At 40.0% G+C, this 18948-nt stretch overlaps 1 long non-coding RNA gene across 1 annotated transcript; it reads right to left on the bottom strand.

Moving 5' to 3' along the window:
• Positions 1 to 2527: 2527 nt before the first annotated feature.
• On the bottom strand, positions 2528 to 17622 carry LOC141728772 (uncharacterized). The gene is made up of 2 exons (XR_012579951.1): positions 17326 to 17622; positions 2528 to 7792 (listed from the first exon to the last, which is right to left on the bottom strand). It is a non-coding gene; the product is annotated as an uncharacterized LOC141728772 (long non-coding RNA).
• Positions 17623 to 18948: the final 1326 nt, after the last annotated feature.

Raw genomic sequence — 18948 nt, forward strand, 5'->3', positions numbered from 1 at the left:
TGCGAGGCGGATGAATTTGATGACAAAGTTACGGAGAAAACCATAAATGGAAGAAATTGGGAATTGCAACATAAATGATCCCATCCCTCTGAAATTTCCAGTTCTGTCCAAAGTGACTGGTAAGTGGATAAAGTCTTGTCCTTTAGGAAAAAAGAAGTCAAGGGATAAATGCTCCAAGATATTTGAACACGGATTGAACACCAAGGATTTTGGTGGAGAAAAATGTCAAATAAGCAGCTGAAAATCAAAATGAACAAAATATAAATTGGCCACTTCAATTCTGCCAAAATATAGAAAATGTAACTCCCTTTGTGAGTGATTTGACATCTCCATCTTGCATTAATATTATGTAAAAGAGCAGCTCAGTGGCTTTATTTTAAATTAAATATTTAATTTTCATATAACTGAGGGAAAAATCCAATTTTTAGATGATGATGATGGTGCCTGGGATCAGTGAAAAGGATAATAAGAAATTGTTGATAGGGATAAAAACTCCAGGGATTTTGCTTTCCAAGCCCATTTATGTGCCCAGAGAGCATCAGATTGAGGTTCAGCTTCCACTCCTTTCCACAGGTTTTTCTCCCAGGGTATTCCAAAATAACAGCAGATTGAGATTTTTCCTTAATCCCAATGGATATGCAAAAAAATCTTTCACTAATAAAACAGATGCTGGGCTAATTAATTCTAATTAGATCCCACTTTTGTCTCCCTATTTACTCCACTCACCAATAATTTCAAAACTCGAGTGAAAAAGTTTTTGTTGTTACTCCCCAAAAATGCACTTTTAAATTCATTGTAAATTTACTTTTCTCTTTAGAGGTTTTTGCAATGTTTTGTTGAAAATTCTGGAGGTTTTTAACTTAAATCCGATCCTTCTTCAGGTCACAACTGAGATCTAAATTTAGAAGTAATTTTAAGCATCTCCACTTTGGATTTTTTCTGCCGTAGTGCCTCAGTCCAGCACTTAAATTATAAATTCCCTCAAAATCCCAGCAAAAGCAGACAGCAGCTCATTTTTCCTTTGGAACATGAAGGCAATCCATCTTTTGCAAACCCTTAAATGCTGAATTTCAGCCGTTCCTCTGCTTCTTTTGGATTTTGCTGCGTGTGGCCGCTTCCATATTTACAGCCGGATTTACAAGGTGAAACGGAGGCTGTGGAATAAATGGCCTAAATCACTGCAAAACTCTGTAAAAAAGGTCCCCCACAAAGCCATAAAAATGATGCATCTGCCTGGGATATTCCAGGGCCTTTTCCATGCGGGCAAACGGAGCTTTTGTCCTGCAATAATTCCTGCAAACCCCGCTGGTAAATATGCACTAAATCTAAATATGCACTGATCAGCGCTGAGGGTTGCTCGAGTGGATCATAATTTTCCAGCTTTTGTTGACGCTGTTTTAGTTTGGGTACCCGACACTGAGTTATTTTGAGGGGTGCAAAGGAATTGGCTCCCAGGGAAAGATAATTCCTGGGATTTGGAGAGGACACGCTGCAGGTGAGCTGGCATCTGAATCCCTCTGCTGCACACTCAGCAGATTCGGGTAAAATTCCCTGGGAAGGGATAAGATAAATCAGATTAAAAAAATAAAAAAAAAAATTTGCTTCATGTATCAAAATATGTACCAAACCCATCTGGTGGATGCAGAGGATTTGAAAAAGAATTGAGTTAGAATAATTCCCAGATGAAAGGAGGATACAGATAATTAATAACAGAGATGCTGCCTGGATTAGTAATTCTGTTTATCATGTTCACAAAGCAAAAAGCCAACCACAATCATCCTCCCCAGTCTGGCATTCAGGCTGAAAGTTCAGACGTGGAGGTCTGAAGACACCAAGAGGGAGATTTATCTCGCCAAACTTTATCAAAATTTTATTACGTTCCATGGGATATTGGCCTATAATTCACCTGTAATCGCTGGGGAGAGATAGGCTCGTGGAAGGCTTGGAAAATAGGGAAGGAAGCGTTGGAAAAGAATTCAGCAGAAGAAAAGAAATATTCAGATAATTTTTAAAATATTATAAAATAGTATAATATTTATATAATGTATAAATATTATATAGTATTTATCTAATATATATAATATTATAATATTATAAAATACTATAAAATATTATAAATATTTTCATAATAAAATATTATAAACATTGTAAATATAAAATTTATAAATATTTATATTTTGAATATAAATATTTAGATAATATTTACAGGAAATATTTAGATAACTTTCTTTTCCTAGATCAATGATCCATTTTTTAGTGACATGCAGAACAGGAATTTATTGTGCCTTACAGAGACTGTATAATAGTTATATAATGTATAAATAGTATATAGTATTTATATAATATATATAATATTATAATAATAAAATATTATAAAATGCTATAAAATATTAATACTTCCATAATAAAATATTATAAACATTATGAATATAAAAATTTGTAAATATTTATATTTTAAATATAAATATTCAGATAATATTTAAAAATAAATATTTAGATAATTTTCTTTTCCTAGATCAATGATCCATTTTTTAGTGACAGGCAGAACAGGAATTTATTGTGCCTTACAGAGACTGGAAGCAGTCTGGACATGTAAAGCTGTCCAGGAATATTAAAACTCCATTTTGGGATATATTTAATCCATTTAAAATAGAAAGCTAAGAGGAAATAGAAAAAGGAGGGAGGAGGGAGGAGGACAGGCAAGAAATTTCTAAAATTGATTAAAAGACAATGATTTTCTTTTGAAAATTGGTGTTTGGGTGGAGAATTTTTGTTTCAATGGAATATACTGAATTTACAGTGCGGAACAGAATGGATTACATCTTGCTGAGGAGCTCTCGCAGTTATAAATACAGATGTACATTGGTTTATTCAAAAGAAAATCATATTTTAGAAGGTGCCACAGGGTAAAAAATCATCTCATTCCATAGACAGGGACCTTCCACTATCCCAGGGTGCTCCAGCCTGGCCTTGGGCACTGCCAGGGATCCAGGGGCTCTGGGAATTCCATTCCAAGGCCTCACCAATTCCCAGGGAAGATTTTCTTCCCAATATCCCATTTAAATCCACCTTAAAGTCATTTCCCCATGTCCTGTCAACTCTGTAAATAATCTCTCTCCATCTTTGTTTTGGGTTACCTTTAGCTACTGAAGGCAAAAATGAGGGGCAAAATCTCATCTCCCTTAAATAATCTTGAAATACCTTGAATTACCTTTGAATGTTTCTATCTTTACCCAGAACTCCTCCACTTGGATTACTTATGAATTAAAGACATTTTTTAGAGGCATGAATTAAATGTTTTTAGAGGCATGAATTAAGTGAGAGGAATCCAGAGTGTGTTTATGGTTTATCTTTTTGGGGTTTTTTGGTGAATTAAGGTGTCAGATGCAGTCCAGAGCGTTAAGAATTAAAATCCTGATCTAATTTAAAGAACAGCAAAGGGACCGTGCGTGGTTTTTTCCACACTGACTCTGAGTTTGAGATTTGCTGTGCCAAACGGTGCCACAACAAATGTGAACAGACAGAAAAGGGCCCAGAAAATATGAATTCAGGCTGCTATGACACAAATCTAAATGTCAGGAATTGGGCATTATGGAAGTCAGGAAAAACCGGGATGAGTCAATCCCCGAGGTGAAAGAATTCAGCCAGATTAATCAATGGAATCCACAGAGACTGGAATGCTCAGATTATTCCTATAACATAAAACCAGACATGAAAAAAAAAAATGCAGGAACATTTATTGTGACTCAAAGAAAAGGTTAAAAATGAGCCATAAGGAAATTATGACATTGTCTGTATTGCCAAACCTTGAAAATTTTATTGCAAGTCTTAAACTTCTCAGTATCTGGATTTTAAAGCTTTAGATCTGGGTGATTCTATGGAACTTGTGATCTTTCCTGGATCATTTTGTAAAATGAAAAGCAAAGGCCAACATTGCACAAAAGCAACGACCCAAGAAAAAAAAATAGAGTTACCAGGTTGCTAAACAAAAGTAAATGTGGCCATCCAGAAGGAAATTTTGGTATTTCAAAATGGGCTTTCATGTGGAAATAATGCCAGAATCTGCAGGCCTCTCACAGATTATGAAGTGGAAAATATTTAATTTTGAGGCAATTTTATAGACAGGTAGGACTTGCCCTCAGTAGAAACAGCAGCTTGGAGCTGCTCTTGTAGGAGATGTTCCCTTTAGGTGACGGTTTCATTAATTCTCTTAATTTTTCCATGAAATGGTTCTGAATGTCTTCCAAAACACCAAGAGGAGCAGCAGCGTGTGGGACGTGCTGGTGTGACCGAGCTGCAGTCCCACAGCCCAACCCCTTCCCCAAGCGACAGAAGGGAAAACAACTCCACGTCACAATTGTAGAATTCCAGAATATTTTGGGTTGGGTCGGACCTCAAAGCCAATCTTGTTGGAACAAGGAACAAGGACATGGAGCAAGGACATCCATGGCAAGGACACCTCCCACTGTCCCAGGTTGCCCCAAGCCCCAGTGTCCAACCTGGCCTTGGACATTCCAGGGATCCAGGGGCAGCCACAGCTGCTCTGGGAATTCCATCCCAGCCAGGAATTCCCAATTCCCAATCTCCCACCATCCCTGCCCTCTGGCACTGGGAGCCATTCCCTGTGTCCTGTCCCTCCATCCCTGTCCCCAGCCCCTCTCAGCTCTCCTGGAGCCCCTTCAGGCCCTGCCAGGGGCTCTGAGCTCTGCCTGGAGCCTTCCCTTCTCCAGCCATCATCCACAATTCCATGTGCTGCTCTGGCCCAGCATCAGGATTTGGGAGGCACCATGGGGAGAAGGCAGGGAGGGGTAAGAAAAGGAGATTTTGGAACAATTATTTTGCTGCATTTTGTCCCCAGAGAGAATCTCCAGTTCTTGGAGCATCTCCGTGGCCTTCTCAGGACTCGCTCCAGAGCTTCTCTGTGCCAGGGCCTGCCCACCCTCCCAGCCAGGAATTCCCAATTCCCAACAATTCCCAATCTCCCACCCATCCCTGCCCTCTGGCACTGGGAGCCATTCCCTGTGTCCTGTCCCTCCATCCCTGTCCCCAGTCCCTCTCCAGCTCTCCTGGAGCCCCTCCAGGCCCTGCCAGGGGCTCTGAGCTCTCCCTGGAGCTTCTCCTCTCCAGGGGAACATTCCCAGCTCTCCCAGCCTGGCTCCAGCCCTTGGAACATCTCCATGGCCTCCTCTGGACTCACTCAAGAGTTCCAGGGCCTTTTCCAGATCTGAACAAGTCACTCCAGGTGGGATCTCCCAAGGGAGGAGTAGAGGGGGACATTCACCTCCACAAACGGAGGTGACACCTCCGAAAGGCAAAGCACCACCAACAGTATTGCAACAAAAATGAAAGACCAAATGTAAAAGCAAATTGGCCATTTTTTAAAATGGAAATCTTAGGGTTCTTCATGGATTTCAAGGAATTCAGGACCACCACTGGCTATAGGGATTGAGGAAATTTCTTTCTCCTGCCTGTAGATGGGGAAAATATATCAACATTTTGGTGGAAACAACTCTCGTTTGGGCAATCCAGTACTAGACACCATTCCAGAAGGAATCCTAAGCTAGGGCCCGACACCTACAACCATCACTGAATTTTCAGACAATCCATCTGTTTTAGTGCAGATCCAATGTAGGAATTTCCATTTTCATCCAGGATAAACCTCCCTCTGAATCCTGGTGATGGTTGCAAGTGGGAGATCTGAGTCACTTCTTGGCTCGCTGCGCTCTGAGGTCAGAAACAAAAGCAGAGTTGCCCTGGGAGAAGGTAATCTCTGATATATTGGGATAAAATCTATCCCCATTATTCTTGGTCTGTGTGCTTTGAGAGTTCAAGTTCAGTCCTTCAGCCTTTGGGATTTCACTGGAAAACAGGGATTGAGAACTCAGCTCCCCTAGGGTTTCTCTACAGTTGGTTTAATGAGCTGAACTAACTTAGAGGGCAGTGAGGAGTGACTTCTGTCGCAGACAACTTTTATGAAAAATCCTTTCTTTAGGATTTTTCCTCTTGAGAAGCTGAGCAGCCTCAGGAACAAAATGTAAAATTTGATTATCTGCTGCTGTGGAATGCAGCAGGTGCATCTGGGATTGCTCCATGTTGGTTGTTTCTAATTAATGGCCAATCACAGTCAGCTGGCTTAGACTCTGTCTGAGACACAAACCTTTGTTATCATTCTTTGCTATTCTATTCTTAGCCAGCCTTCTGATGAGATCCTTTCTTCTATTCTTTTAGTATAGTTTTAATGTAATATATGTCATAAAACAATAAATCAGCCTTCTGAAACATGGAGTCAGATCCTCGTCTCTTCCCCAATCCAAGAACCCCTGTGAACACGGTCACAACTTCAAAGTGGGTCACAACTTAAAAGTGAGAGAGAGTGAATTCAGAGTGGATTTAGGTGGGACATTGGGCAGGAATTGTTCCCTGTGAGGGTGGGCAGGCCCTGGCACAGGTGCCCAGAGCAGCTGTGGCTGCCCCTGGATCCCTGGCAGTGCCCAAGGCCAGGTTGGATGGGTTTGGAGCACCCTGGGACAGTGGGAGGTGTCCCTGCCATGGCAGGGGTGGCACTGGATGATCTTTAATGTCCTTTCCCAACCCAAACCATTCCATGGTTCCTTTTCATAAACTTCCCCATGACAAGCACTCCGTTCCCACCAGCTACACCTGGTCCAGAATTTTTGTTTCAATGGAAAACAATGTTTTTTTTCAAACCATTCTGTGTATCCCCTGGGAAAATCAACCACATCCTTGGAAAAAAAAACCAAAACCACTGGACTTTTCCAGGCTGTTTATCTGTGAGAGCAGCACAGCACCTGCTGGAGATGGGCTCGCTCTGGGTGCCCTGTGTGGTTCACACCAGCAGGAAGGGACATGAGGGGAGCACTGGGAATGCACTTTCCAAATAAAACTGTTTTTTCCAGAGCCCAGTCTGCTTCCCCTGCACAGCCTGACTCCAAACACCCAGGCACAGATGGTTGGCAAAGCTCAGGCCAGCCCTGAGCAACAGAGAGTTCTGGAAATCCTTGGCACAAATGTAATTTTGGGGACATTTGGAACAGGAACTACTCAATCAGGGCTCATGCACCTTAACTGAGGCTGGGAGAGTCTGTAGACGTAATTAGCGAGGACTTTTTTAGGAGATTTGCTTGATTTGAGTCAAAGCAGTGCCCTCTCCTCGTGCTCCCAGCTCAGTGTCAGCCTGATTAACATTGTCAGTGGAGGAGATGAATTCAGGAAAAAGCCTTTCCTCTTGGCCTGACGTGGGGCTGTGCTTCGTCCTGCACAGTTTGTGTGGAAGTTTGGGCTGTCCCTGACGGCACCCAGCTGGCCACGCCGTGGGATGCAGCTTCCCTTCTTGGTGGGTGGCTCCAAGCATCAGCCAGGGGTGGGATCAAGGCCTTGGAACTCACGCCAAGGACTTATTTTAGCTGGGATGAGATCAGAGCAGTTCCCTTGGAAATGCTGGAGGGGCAGAGCACGGCTGTGATGTAACACAGGCCCTCTTTGTCGGCCTGAAGGATCCAAACCCCCCTGTCCCCTGTCCCACCATGACAATGGCGAGCTGGCCTCCCTGCCCTTGGCAGAACCAGCTTTTCCCATCTGTTCCCACCTCACTTCCCAGCACCTTGTTGGTGCATTCAGCCTTCCCAGCTCACCCACCTTCCTCACCCTCCTCCATCATCACCATCTAGGTATTGTGTCCAATCCTTGGGTTATTTGGGTCGTTTCACACCAGAGAAATCCCTCAGGAGGAATGGTGTGGGCTTGGTTCACCCATGCACGGCTCTCTGGAGTCCTTTAGGACAGAGATCACAGAATCACAGAATCAGAGAATCAAGAATCACGAATCACAGAATCACAGAATCACAGAATCACAGAATCACAGAATCACAGAATAATGAGGTTTGAAGAGACCTCTAAGATCATTGAGTCCAACCCATGCCCTAACACCTCAACTAGCACCAAGTGCTACGTCCATCCAGGGTGGAACTGGGTGATCCTGAAGGTCCTTTCCAACCATTCTGTGGTTCTGTGATTTTAAATGAGATTTGATACCTGTCCCAGACAGTTCACTTGGATGCCATTCCCAAATCCAGTGCAAGGCAGTTTAGCACTTTAATTTGCATTCCTGGGAGAAACTCCTGGCCAGGCAGCTCGCTGTCACAGGAACAGTGATCTGCAACCAGTAATTCACTCTGAGGGGAAAATGAGAATCTTAACCAATGGAATTTTCCACGGACCCATCTCTCTGTGCAAAGAAAAACACCAGCATCACAAAATGGCACGTCAGGGCTCTCCAGCTAATTGGCAGCAGCTTGTTCAAATGTGCTTCAAACTGTCTTTTTTGTCTGTCAGTTACTTGTGGGATTGGCTTTGGAGCGAATTCCAATTGTCCTCCCCCGGTGTCATCCCTGGCATCTCAGACTTCCAGCCCTCTGTGCTGTGGTTTCCCATTCTCCCATCCCATTTAATTTAGGAGTAATCCTGCTTGAAGATCTGATCCCTCAATCAAGTCCTCCGGCATGCTTTGTTAATTAGGGATGGATTTGGGAATGATACATAAAGGAAAAGTCATGCTTAAAAATTGTATTTAATTGATGTCTGAGGAAGGAAATTCCTTGGGGTGAAGCCTATTTTATTCTGTGAGGGCACCACCGTCATTACAAAGTCTGTAGCCTCACATAACATCAACAGCAAAATATTTGTCTTCCATTCCAGATCCTGGAAAACACCACTCCAAAAGATTTGCATCCATTATGCAAGGATGTACAGCATGTTCTCTGCTGGGTGGTTTGGGGACAGTTTTAAATTTCTCGTTTTAGTGGATCGATTTTTCTTGAAATTCAATAAATCTCATTGTTTTTAAGGTTTATCCCAAACTTACTCAGCCCATATTCCTCTGATTACATTCCTCCCTTTCACATTCCCATCTCTCCATGCAGTTTTAAACACAGAATGGATTTCTTCATCACCAGCAGTTCCAAGATATTTTCTCCTCTGCAAACAGGTAAATGAGTTCTGCCAAACCAGTGAAATTTGGGGTAAATTTAGCCATTTTTTTACCACTGAATATCCAATAGAACCAGCAGTGAGTAGACAGGTGGTAGCACTGTTGACTTTTTGCTTTAGGTTTTGGACCCCGTGGGGATTTTTTTTGGCATCATTTTGATCAAAACACAGAAGTCAGGTTGGTTCCAATCCCCTGCGGGAACGCCCGGATCTCCCTGTGAGCTGAGCTTGGCTTATTAGTTCATGCCTTGTCCCAGTGAGGGCTCAGCCTTTCATCTCAGCTGCTCCACTTCCTCATTAGAGGGGGATTAATTAAATCCCATCAGCCAATGGAGCTGCACTGCTGGCCCTGGGAAGTGGGAGCCCTTCAGAAGGGAGAATTTTGGGATCTGACTCCGGGTCAGAGGACTCGTTCCTTGAGCAAAAATTAAGCAGAGCTGTGTGAAACTTGGCAGGTCAGAATCTCAGAGGTTGTGCAAAGTTGAAAGAGGGATGAGAGGAAAAACCGAAAAATAAAAATTGGTGTTTGAAGGTCTGGGTTTTCTCCGAGCTTCTGCCTTTGGGGAGCTCACAAAAAAGATTTTATTTGCTTTGAGTTACCCTTCCCAATCACAGATGTGTTTTTGGAGGAAGGAACATTCATTCCCAGAGGTCAGTGAATTTCCACATGTGCCAGTGATTCCTGGGCAAACACCTTCGTATTTGTGCCTTGACTTCTGCAAAATGGGGCATAATTATTCTTTCTCAATTATTTTGGTGCAAAGGCTTTCAAGCTTTAACTCTTATTCGGAGTTGAACTGTGAGAAATCTGCATTTCTCAGCCATGGCAGTGAAAAGTCACTATTTTAAAGTTAAATAAGAAAATTTATGCTGTGACCTAAAAGCAATTTGAATTTTGCTCCATTTTCGTTGTCAAATTTAGCCAAATTTAATTTGGTGACAAGGCCTTTTTTTCGTGGTCAAATTTAGCAAAATTTAATTTGGTGACAAGGTCACAAGGGTGACCCCTTCCTTTGTGAAAACTGAGAAAAATTTAATGGAATCCTGAGCTGCTTGAAAAGGCAATCACTCATTGGAATTAGATTGGGAAAATCCTTTCTGATAAAAAACAACACTATAACCACTTCCCATTTCATATCAACTTCCCATTTCCTTTTGAATCTGAAAAATCAGCACTCAATGCAACCTGAAAATGGGTTTGTGACTATCACCTCTTAGTATTACCAGAAAAAGGAAAATTAAAAAAAAAATAAAAAAGGAAGAAAAATTTGGGTTAGGAAGAAGTAGTTTTATGATTTTCAGAAAGCCTCATGAGGCTTCTTGAGCTTGGAGAGTTTCCAATATTTTTCTTTAGGACCAGTTGGAGATGCCGAGGGCTGGGAAAGGCTGAGATCCTGGGATGTTTCCCACCTCCTGGCCTGGATGAGGTAACTCACCTCACTGAGAACAACACTGGCTTTTCTAGGTGGCCTCCACCGAGCTGCAGCTCCCCTCATACCTCATGCTGAGTTTTATATCCAAGGAATTCAAGCTGGGAGCCTGAGTCATTCCTCTGAGCTGGAATGGAGCACAGGGCTGGGAGAACAAACCCCCGTCAGGCTGGGGGCTGATAGTGAGGGAGCAGTGACCACCTCAGCTTGGGAAATCTCCTGAGGGAAACCTTCTGTCCCACCCCACCCTCCCCGTGCCTCCTCACAGCTCTGGTTTTTAATGAATCCTTCTTTTGATGCCTCAGGTTTGGGTTTTATATTTTCACATTCTGTGCTGCTTTAGTGTGTGGGTCTGAGCTCCACATCAGGGCATGGTGAGCTCTGTGCACAGAGCAGGGAGACAAAACAATTCCTGCTCCAGCTGGGCACCAAGGACAAATGATCCAAATCTCAGCCCAGGAGCACAAACCCCGTGGGCTGGAGAGAGAAAAACAAGCAGGGTGGGAGTGCCTGGGCTAAAGCTGGAATGGGACAATGAACTGCAAGGTGCAAATGGAGCAGAACTGATCCCAGGGAGAGAGCCCGGGAGCGCTCGTGCATTTTGGGGCCATTTTGGTTCATCTTGGGTGCAGCCCTGGCTGGGCTCTGGTGCTGCCCAAGGTGCATCCATGGAGATCCTTCCAATAAATCCCTGCTTTATTCTTTAAATCTGTTCTAGGGCAGCCTGCACAAGGCATCACTTTGACAGAGACTCCTGCTCCTCCACCACCCAGAAGTGTCACAGACTCCTTCACCAGTGTCACTTTCCCATCTGGGTAGCCCTGAGGCCACCAGGTGATGTTCATTGGAAAATAGGCTCCAAAATCTTCCCTTTTCCCCTCTTTTCCTGGCCTCCCTGCTTCTCTGGGCCCCTTTTCAAGCCATCCCTAATCCGTGTCTCTTTCCCATATCTCTGGGCACAGCATCCACATTCTCCTGCTCTCTGGTTTCATCCACATCCCTCTGTTGGCTGCAGCTGTAATCCAGCGGGTAGGAACAGGAGAGGCTGTGGCTTGGAATTCTTTGGCTCCTCTCTCCCACTGCTTGGTTACCCCTTGCCAGTGCATCTTTGACTCTGGAAAGTGACAGCCCTGAGGATGATGATCTACTCAGGCAAAGAGCACGAAAATAATTTTGTGCAGATTTGATCTTCCAGCATTTCTAAAAGATTTCCTGAGGAAGGAGATCCCACACACGGCCACAGCTCACAGTAACTTTGTTATCCCTGGGGGAATTCATTTTGTGGCCACTCCTGTGGCTCCTGAAAGCCAAATTCATTTCTGATTGCCATGGTTGCTATCTCAAACTCTGTTTTTGCTGATTAAGAGTCTCAAATCCTCCCATTAAGGCAGGAAATAGGATTGGTTTGGGAGAGAGAGGGGGGAAGGAGAAGGAAAACAAACAAATGATGCAGCTTCTTGTGGGTTGGTGGAAAATGATTCATTTGGCCCTACAAACACCTCACACCTCAGGTGTTTTATCCAGGATTTACTGGTGAAAAAAATGTCATGGAATCACAGAACGGTTTGGGTTGGAAGGGACTGGAAAGAACATCTCATTCCAAACTTCCTGCCATGGGCAGGGACATCTTCCACTGTCCCAGGGAGCTCCAAGCTTCATCCAGCCTGGCCTTGGGTGCTTCCAGGGATCCAGGGGCAGCCACAGCTGCTCTGGGAACGTGTGCCAGGGCCTCTTCATCCTAAGAGGGAACAATTCCTAATTCCCAATCTCCCACCCATTCTGGCAGTGGGAGCCATTCCCTGTGTCCTGTCCCTCCATCCTTTAGAAATTGTCTCTCTCCATCTTTCCTGCTGACTCCTTCAGGTCCTGGAAGCTCACACTGGGATCACCCCAAAGCTTCTCCTCTCCAGGCTGAACATTCCCAATTCTCTCAGACTTTCCATGCCTTGGGATCACCTTGGTGGTCCTCATGAGTGCCTCCCCCTCAGGTTCCCTTTTTCCAGCCATCAGGTGAAAACTCCACCCTGATGTTGACATGGAGCTCATTCTCAGGTCATGAACTGTGTTAATAATAAAAAGGGAATTATTGAGGAATTCTTAACACTCTGCCTGCCCCAGTCATTTTTTTTCTCACCTTGCACTGATCAAAAACTGCTCCAGAATTCCCCAAATTTCCCAGCTGCCAAGCAGGTGTCTGAGTTTATGGCATCGCAGAAACATCCAACCCCCCCACCCCCCAGACTCTCCAAGAGTCATTTAGAATAATATGAAAATAATTTAATCAGCTTCAACATGCCAGGAAAGCAATACCCTGTCCGAGGGTGAATTCCAGCTGTCAGGAGACTCTGCATTTCAAATACAGTAAAACTTTTACAGCCAAACCCCAGAGCCAAATTCCTCCCATCATTAATTTTTTTTTCAAGGAAGGGACCAGTAGTGGAGTCTGAGGCAGAGATTTATTGAGAAAAGTATAAAAAAGATAAGTGCCTTAATAAATCTGGTTCGTTTATTAGGTCAGGAATATTATGGACGTGATTCCCCAGAGAGTCTGAAACGAAGAATTTGAATTAAGAATTAATTATTCTTAATTATTAATATTAAGAATATCCCTGTATCCTGGCACTTTGGGATATTCAACCCATATTCCCTAAGCCTGAACAGCTGCAAGTTGTTCCCTGGAAAGCTGAGGTGTCCAATGTTCCTTTTGGTAGGAAAGGAGTGGTGGAATTAGGAAAAAAAATGGTTCTGGAGGATTTTTCTTGAAGTCATGGCATATTTGGAGACAGGTTGTAACAGCAGTGACGAGGATCCCTGCTATTCCATGAGTAACAGCTGAAAAATATTTGGAATTGGAGTCTTTTAGGGCAATTAGAGATACTGCATGGGAAAAAAGTATTAATTTTTCTAATTAATTTAATTTTTTTAAGTGCTGTTTTTATTAAAACTCATGTGTGGACTCGTGTTTTAGGAATACTGAAGTGTAATTCCCTCATGGGCAAATTTAGCTGGAATTCTGATCCTTCCCATTGTTTTCCTCTAACTCTGAATGGTTGGTTCACCCCTTTTTCCTGAAGTGTGGAGGCCAACACTGAATTCACTGAAGCCTTCAACCCTGTCCTCATTTTCTCCCAATTGAAATCTTATTTAACCAGCGCACAGCAAGGTTTTAGAGGTTTTATTGATAGTTTCTATAACTTGACATTCTTCAAAACTAATCTCATTTTCAGTAGTTTGATTATATTTATTTATATCTGTCTGGACAAGCATTTTCTCTGTGTTTAATCTGATCAGAAAAAGACATTTAGGGTTTTTTTGGGTGTGGTTTCAGTCTATAAAATATCTCAGAACTAATCCAACAGTTCCGTGTCCTCACAAATAATCCCATTCTCAAGTGGTCACTCTGAACACGATAAGATGTGACCCTAACGACCAAATCAATTAACTGTGTAATTACACAGGTGGAAAACTCATGGAAAACTGGGATTTTTCCATGCCTGTGGAAGAGGAACCTTGTGTTTGTGTGATTGTTAAATGAGATCTTCAGCTCAGTCCGGAACCCATGAGAGGAAAACTTCCCCATCCTTGTCTGATGTGGGCATTAATTATTAATTATTATAATTATTAAATATATATAAATAATAATATAATTATTAAATATATAATTATTAAATATATATAATTATTAATATATATAATTATTAAATATATGTGGGCATTATTATTAATTATTATAATTATTAAATATAATTATAATATAATAATATTTTAAAATATTTAAACATTTGAAATATTAAAAGCCATTTCACTCATTTCAGTGAGTGAAATATCAGAATCCATTTCACTCTTTTCCACTGAGGTAGAATTTTTCCCTGTATCCCTTTCCCACCACTTCATTATTTTATTTAACTTCCAACACACCTCACAATGATTTGCTGACGATTCTCTCACAAAGAAAAAAAAAAAATCAAACAAAATCAACTTCCAGCGAAGAAGGCTGAGAATTTATATTTTTTTTTCTTAGTGCAAACATCAGAAATCCAAGTTTTTATGTGTTGGCACTTGAATTTTGGAATTCTGGCAGACAGAGGGGCTGATGGGCCAAATCATCTCCCACTCCCAATATATATAAGATCCCTGAAACCCTTAATTTTCAGTGTCCTAATGAAGTGTGGAGCACTCCCAACTGCAAATCAAGGGAAACGTCCTCAAATATATAAATAAATAATCTGGGATTAATCTGTTTTAGAGGGGAATTTATCTTATCCCAAGCTGCTCATCCAAGACATTTGAGATGAAGCACCTCTGAATGTGCTCTTTTCTCCCCAGTGCAAATGAGTAGCTCAGAAAAATAAATTATTTCTAGGCAGATAAAGTTGGAGGAAGATTAATAAGGTAAAAAAGCTGGAAGCTTTGCCAAAGCAGGAATTCCAAGCTCAGCCTGGACACCAAAATAAATGGATATCTTCAAATTAATCTCAATTATTTATCGGCTTCCCATTCATAAAAATCAGGATAATGTTCCCATCTCAGAGGGATTTTCCAAAGATGATTGACACTGGAAAACCATTCAGGAATGCTAAAAACAATAAATTAAATAAAGCCCAGGAGGAAATGGACTGTTCTGTCTTTAGAACAGCCTTTGAACTATGGGGAGAAAATACTTCTGGAAGCAACTTCTGCAGAATAAACTCCAATTTTAAATGGAATTTGCTGCTGTCTGGGTATGGTTCTCACCATGGGAGGCTCCCATTTAAGAATAGGAGGCTGCTGGATCATTAAATGCAAGATAATGTGCAATAAAAAGGAGAAAGGTAAGGTTTCATCAGCTGGTTTTATTCTGGCTTATCTTAATTACTGAGAAATTCACTTTGCACCTGGCAGTCCATTGGGGTTTTATCACCTAAATTTGTGTTGGGCTGTGTGGGCATTATGGGAAAAAAATGTAATAATAAAAATTAGACAAGAGGAGACAAGAATTAGGCAAGAATAGAGAGCAAAAAGTGTTCCCAGTTCTTTCACCTTCTGGATATTTTTTTTCTTTCCCAACAATAAAGTCTTCATTGTGGCCTGCTTTCCAAAATGAGGAAAATAAAGCAAAAATAAAAGTAAAGTCAACAGTGGTTGGGAACCTCGAAAAAAATGGCTGTAATTATTGTTAGTAAAGGAAGTTTGAGATATTTTGATGTCCTTTATCACTTCTGAAAATGCTTTTCAGTATCAGGGTGGAGATTTGTGATTCTGAGTGTCTCATTTGATATAGATATGATATACATTATTATAGATGTGATATTTACACATTTTATAAATATGTGTGTTGAATATATATTTTTATATATATGTATATATATGTATATATATGTATATAAATACATATATTCCATTTATATTCATAATCCTTATATATTTATATATTCGTATATTTATAAGTGTATCATATGATGTATAATCAATATAGTTATTACTATCTAATATTAATTATATTAATATTGTCATTAAGAATACTATAAAATATATGGTCTATATTTTATAAATACGTGTAATTGTTATATTTTATTTTATATTCATTAATTTGATTAATATTTATGTATTAATCTATTTGATATATTATTTAATATTTATATTATATATTATGTATTATATATTATATATTATATATTATGTATTATATATTATATATTATATATTATATATTATATATTATATATTATTGTTATATATAATAACATTCTATTTATATCTATGTATATTATAGATATTTATTTCTATATATATTCTATATATAATTTAATTTATATTTTTATAATTTTATATATTTTATCTATATTTATATGTTTATGTATTCATATATTTATATACTTATTTATGCATATATTTATATAAAATATATGCATTTCTTTTTATATTTCTATATTTCTACATTTTTATATTTATGTATTTATATATTTATATATTTTTGTATTTTTGTATTTTTATATTTTTACATTTTTATATTTTACATTTACATATTTATATATTTATATATTTATATATTTATATATTTTTATATTTATATATTTATATATTTTTTATATTTTTATATTTTTACATTTATATCTTTTTATATGTTTATATTTTTACATTTTTATATTTTTACATTTATATATTTTTATATTTATGTATTTTTATATTTTTATATTTTTATATTTTTATATTTTTATATTTTTATACTTTTATATTTTTATATTTTTACATTTATATATCTTTATATTTTTATATCTTTATATTTTTACATTTTTATATTTTTACATTTATATATTTATATATTTATATATTTATATATAAATTTATAAATATATTTATATATTTTTATACTTTTATATTTTTATATTTTTATATTTTTACATTTATATATTTTTATATGTTTATATTTTTACATTTTTATATTTTACATTTATATATTTATATATTTATATATTTTTATATTTTTATATTTTTATATTTTTATATTTTTATATTTTTATATTTTTATATTTTTATATTTTTATATTTTTTATTTTTATATTTTTATATTTATGTATTTTTATATTTTATATTTTTTATTTTTACATTTTTATATTTTTATATTTTTACATTTTTATACTTTTATATTTTTATACTTTTATATTTTTACATTTTCATTTCCACCATCAGCAAGTTCACGTTCATATACACAATACCCATAGAAGTCCTGCAATTCCTAAGCAATCGGGAATTCCCCTTCCCCAAATCCTGGGGGTGCAGCCTCAGCACTAACCCAGGAACCAATGGCGAGCGCCCCCATTGCCATGGAAACGCCGCCAACCCAAACAGCGCCATTCCAGGAACCCCCCCGCGCCATTCCCAGCGCGATCCCCCTCTGCTGCCTTCCCACCTCAGTGAGCTCCTGTGGGCTCAGGATTAATCCCAGCATCCATCCCAGCTCGGAGCGGAGCAGCCCGGGTGGGAACGCGCCGGTTTCAGTTTGTTTTGTGCTGTTTCCAGGCTCGGCCCCGTATTTGTCTGGCATTGCCTGGGTGTTGCCATAGTGACCTTTGATAAATCCTTGTCGTGGATGCTGTGAAACATAAAGCAGGGAGGGGAAGTCCGTGGAGTCAAGCAGGGGGTTGGGAGCTTCAAAGGCATTTGGGTCAGATTTAGTGCTCTCATCCGTTCTAATAAATGCTTTGCTCTTAATTAAAAACTGCGTGTCTGCGAGCCTGGAAATTCATTCCACTCTGGAGGAGTTTCTATGGGAAAATTCATATTGTCCAAAGCAGTTGGCTGGATTTGATCAGTCTGTGCAATTTATAGTCATTTAATGGGGGTAAAAGTCTACCTTTGCCTCACCATTACCGTTCTTTCTAAACATTTCTTAAATCAGGAGAGAAAATAAGAGGTTTCTCATCCTGAAGGGCAAAGACATCACTTTTTTAAGGGTGGCCACCTAAAAATTGGAAGTTCAGTCCAAGCTGGGGAGAAAGGAATGTTGGGGAAAGGGTTTTCACAAGCTCCTCAGGGAATGGCCACATTTCCAAGGCTGCCAGAATTCCAGGAGCATTTGGACACCTTCCCTTAGGGTGGGATTGTTGGGGTGTCTGTGCAGGACAGGAGTGGGACTTGATGATCCCTGGGGGTCTCATACAAATCAGGATATTCTGATTCCGTGATTCCGTGAACCATGAGCAGATTTAGGTACTTTGAGAGAGGTTATTCTACTCTAAGTCTTAGACATTCAATCCAGGATACAATTGGACATTTAAATTTTAAATGACAAACCCCAAGCCAAGTGCATCAATGGCTGCTGCCACCATCAGGAATGAACACCCCATTTTATCCCTAAAAACCGGGGACACCCAAAATTTCACAGCCTGACAAAGGCAGGACCCAAGTGCAGCTTTTGAGAAATCTCTGGGCCTCTGTTCCAAAGAATTTAAACCCTGTGTAGTTTATATTTATGTAATGGGGGTAAAATCCTACCTTTGCCTCACCGTTACCGTTCTTTCTAAACATTTCTTAAATTAGGAGAGAAAATAAGAAGTTCAGGTCATTCCTCATCCTGAAGGGCAAAGACTTCACTTTTTTGTTCCATCAGGAATGAACACCCCATTTTATCCCTAAAAACTGGGGACATCCAAAATTTCACAGTGTGACCAAGGCAGGACCCAAATGCAGCTCTTGACAAATCTCTGGGCCTCTCTTCCAAAGAATTTAAAGCCTGTGTTCATCCTGCTCAATTCTTTAAGAAACTCACTGGAGCACCTCTCTGATGAGCTCCTTTATTCCTCCTGGGAGCACAGTTTATCCCAGCAACCATAAATCACCCCCCAAAAACGGGGCGAATGCTCCACATGTCTTCACAGAGCCGCCAGCCAGGGCCGTGCTGATTAACTCAGCCGAGTGCTGAGGGGAGAATTAATCTCCCTTAACTGAAGCCATTTCAGATGTAAGCCCCTGCTTTAAGCCAGGTTTCCTGCTTTTATCAGGGAAAGGTCACTCAGGAGGGCACTCATCCCAT

Source organism: Zonotrichia albicollis, chromosome 1, assembly GCF_047830755.1.
Source record: "Zonotrichia albicollis isolate bZonAlb1 chromosome 1, bZonAlb1.hap1, whole genome shotgun sequence".
Classification (NCBI taxonomy): Eukaryota; Metazoa; Chordata; class Aves; order Passeriformes; family Passerellidae; genus Zonotrichia; species Zonotrichia albicollis.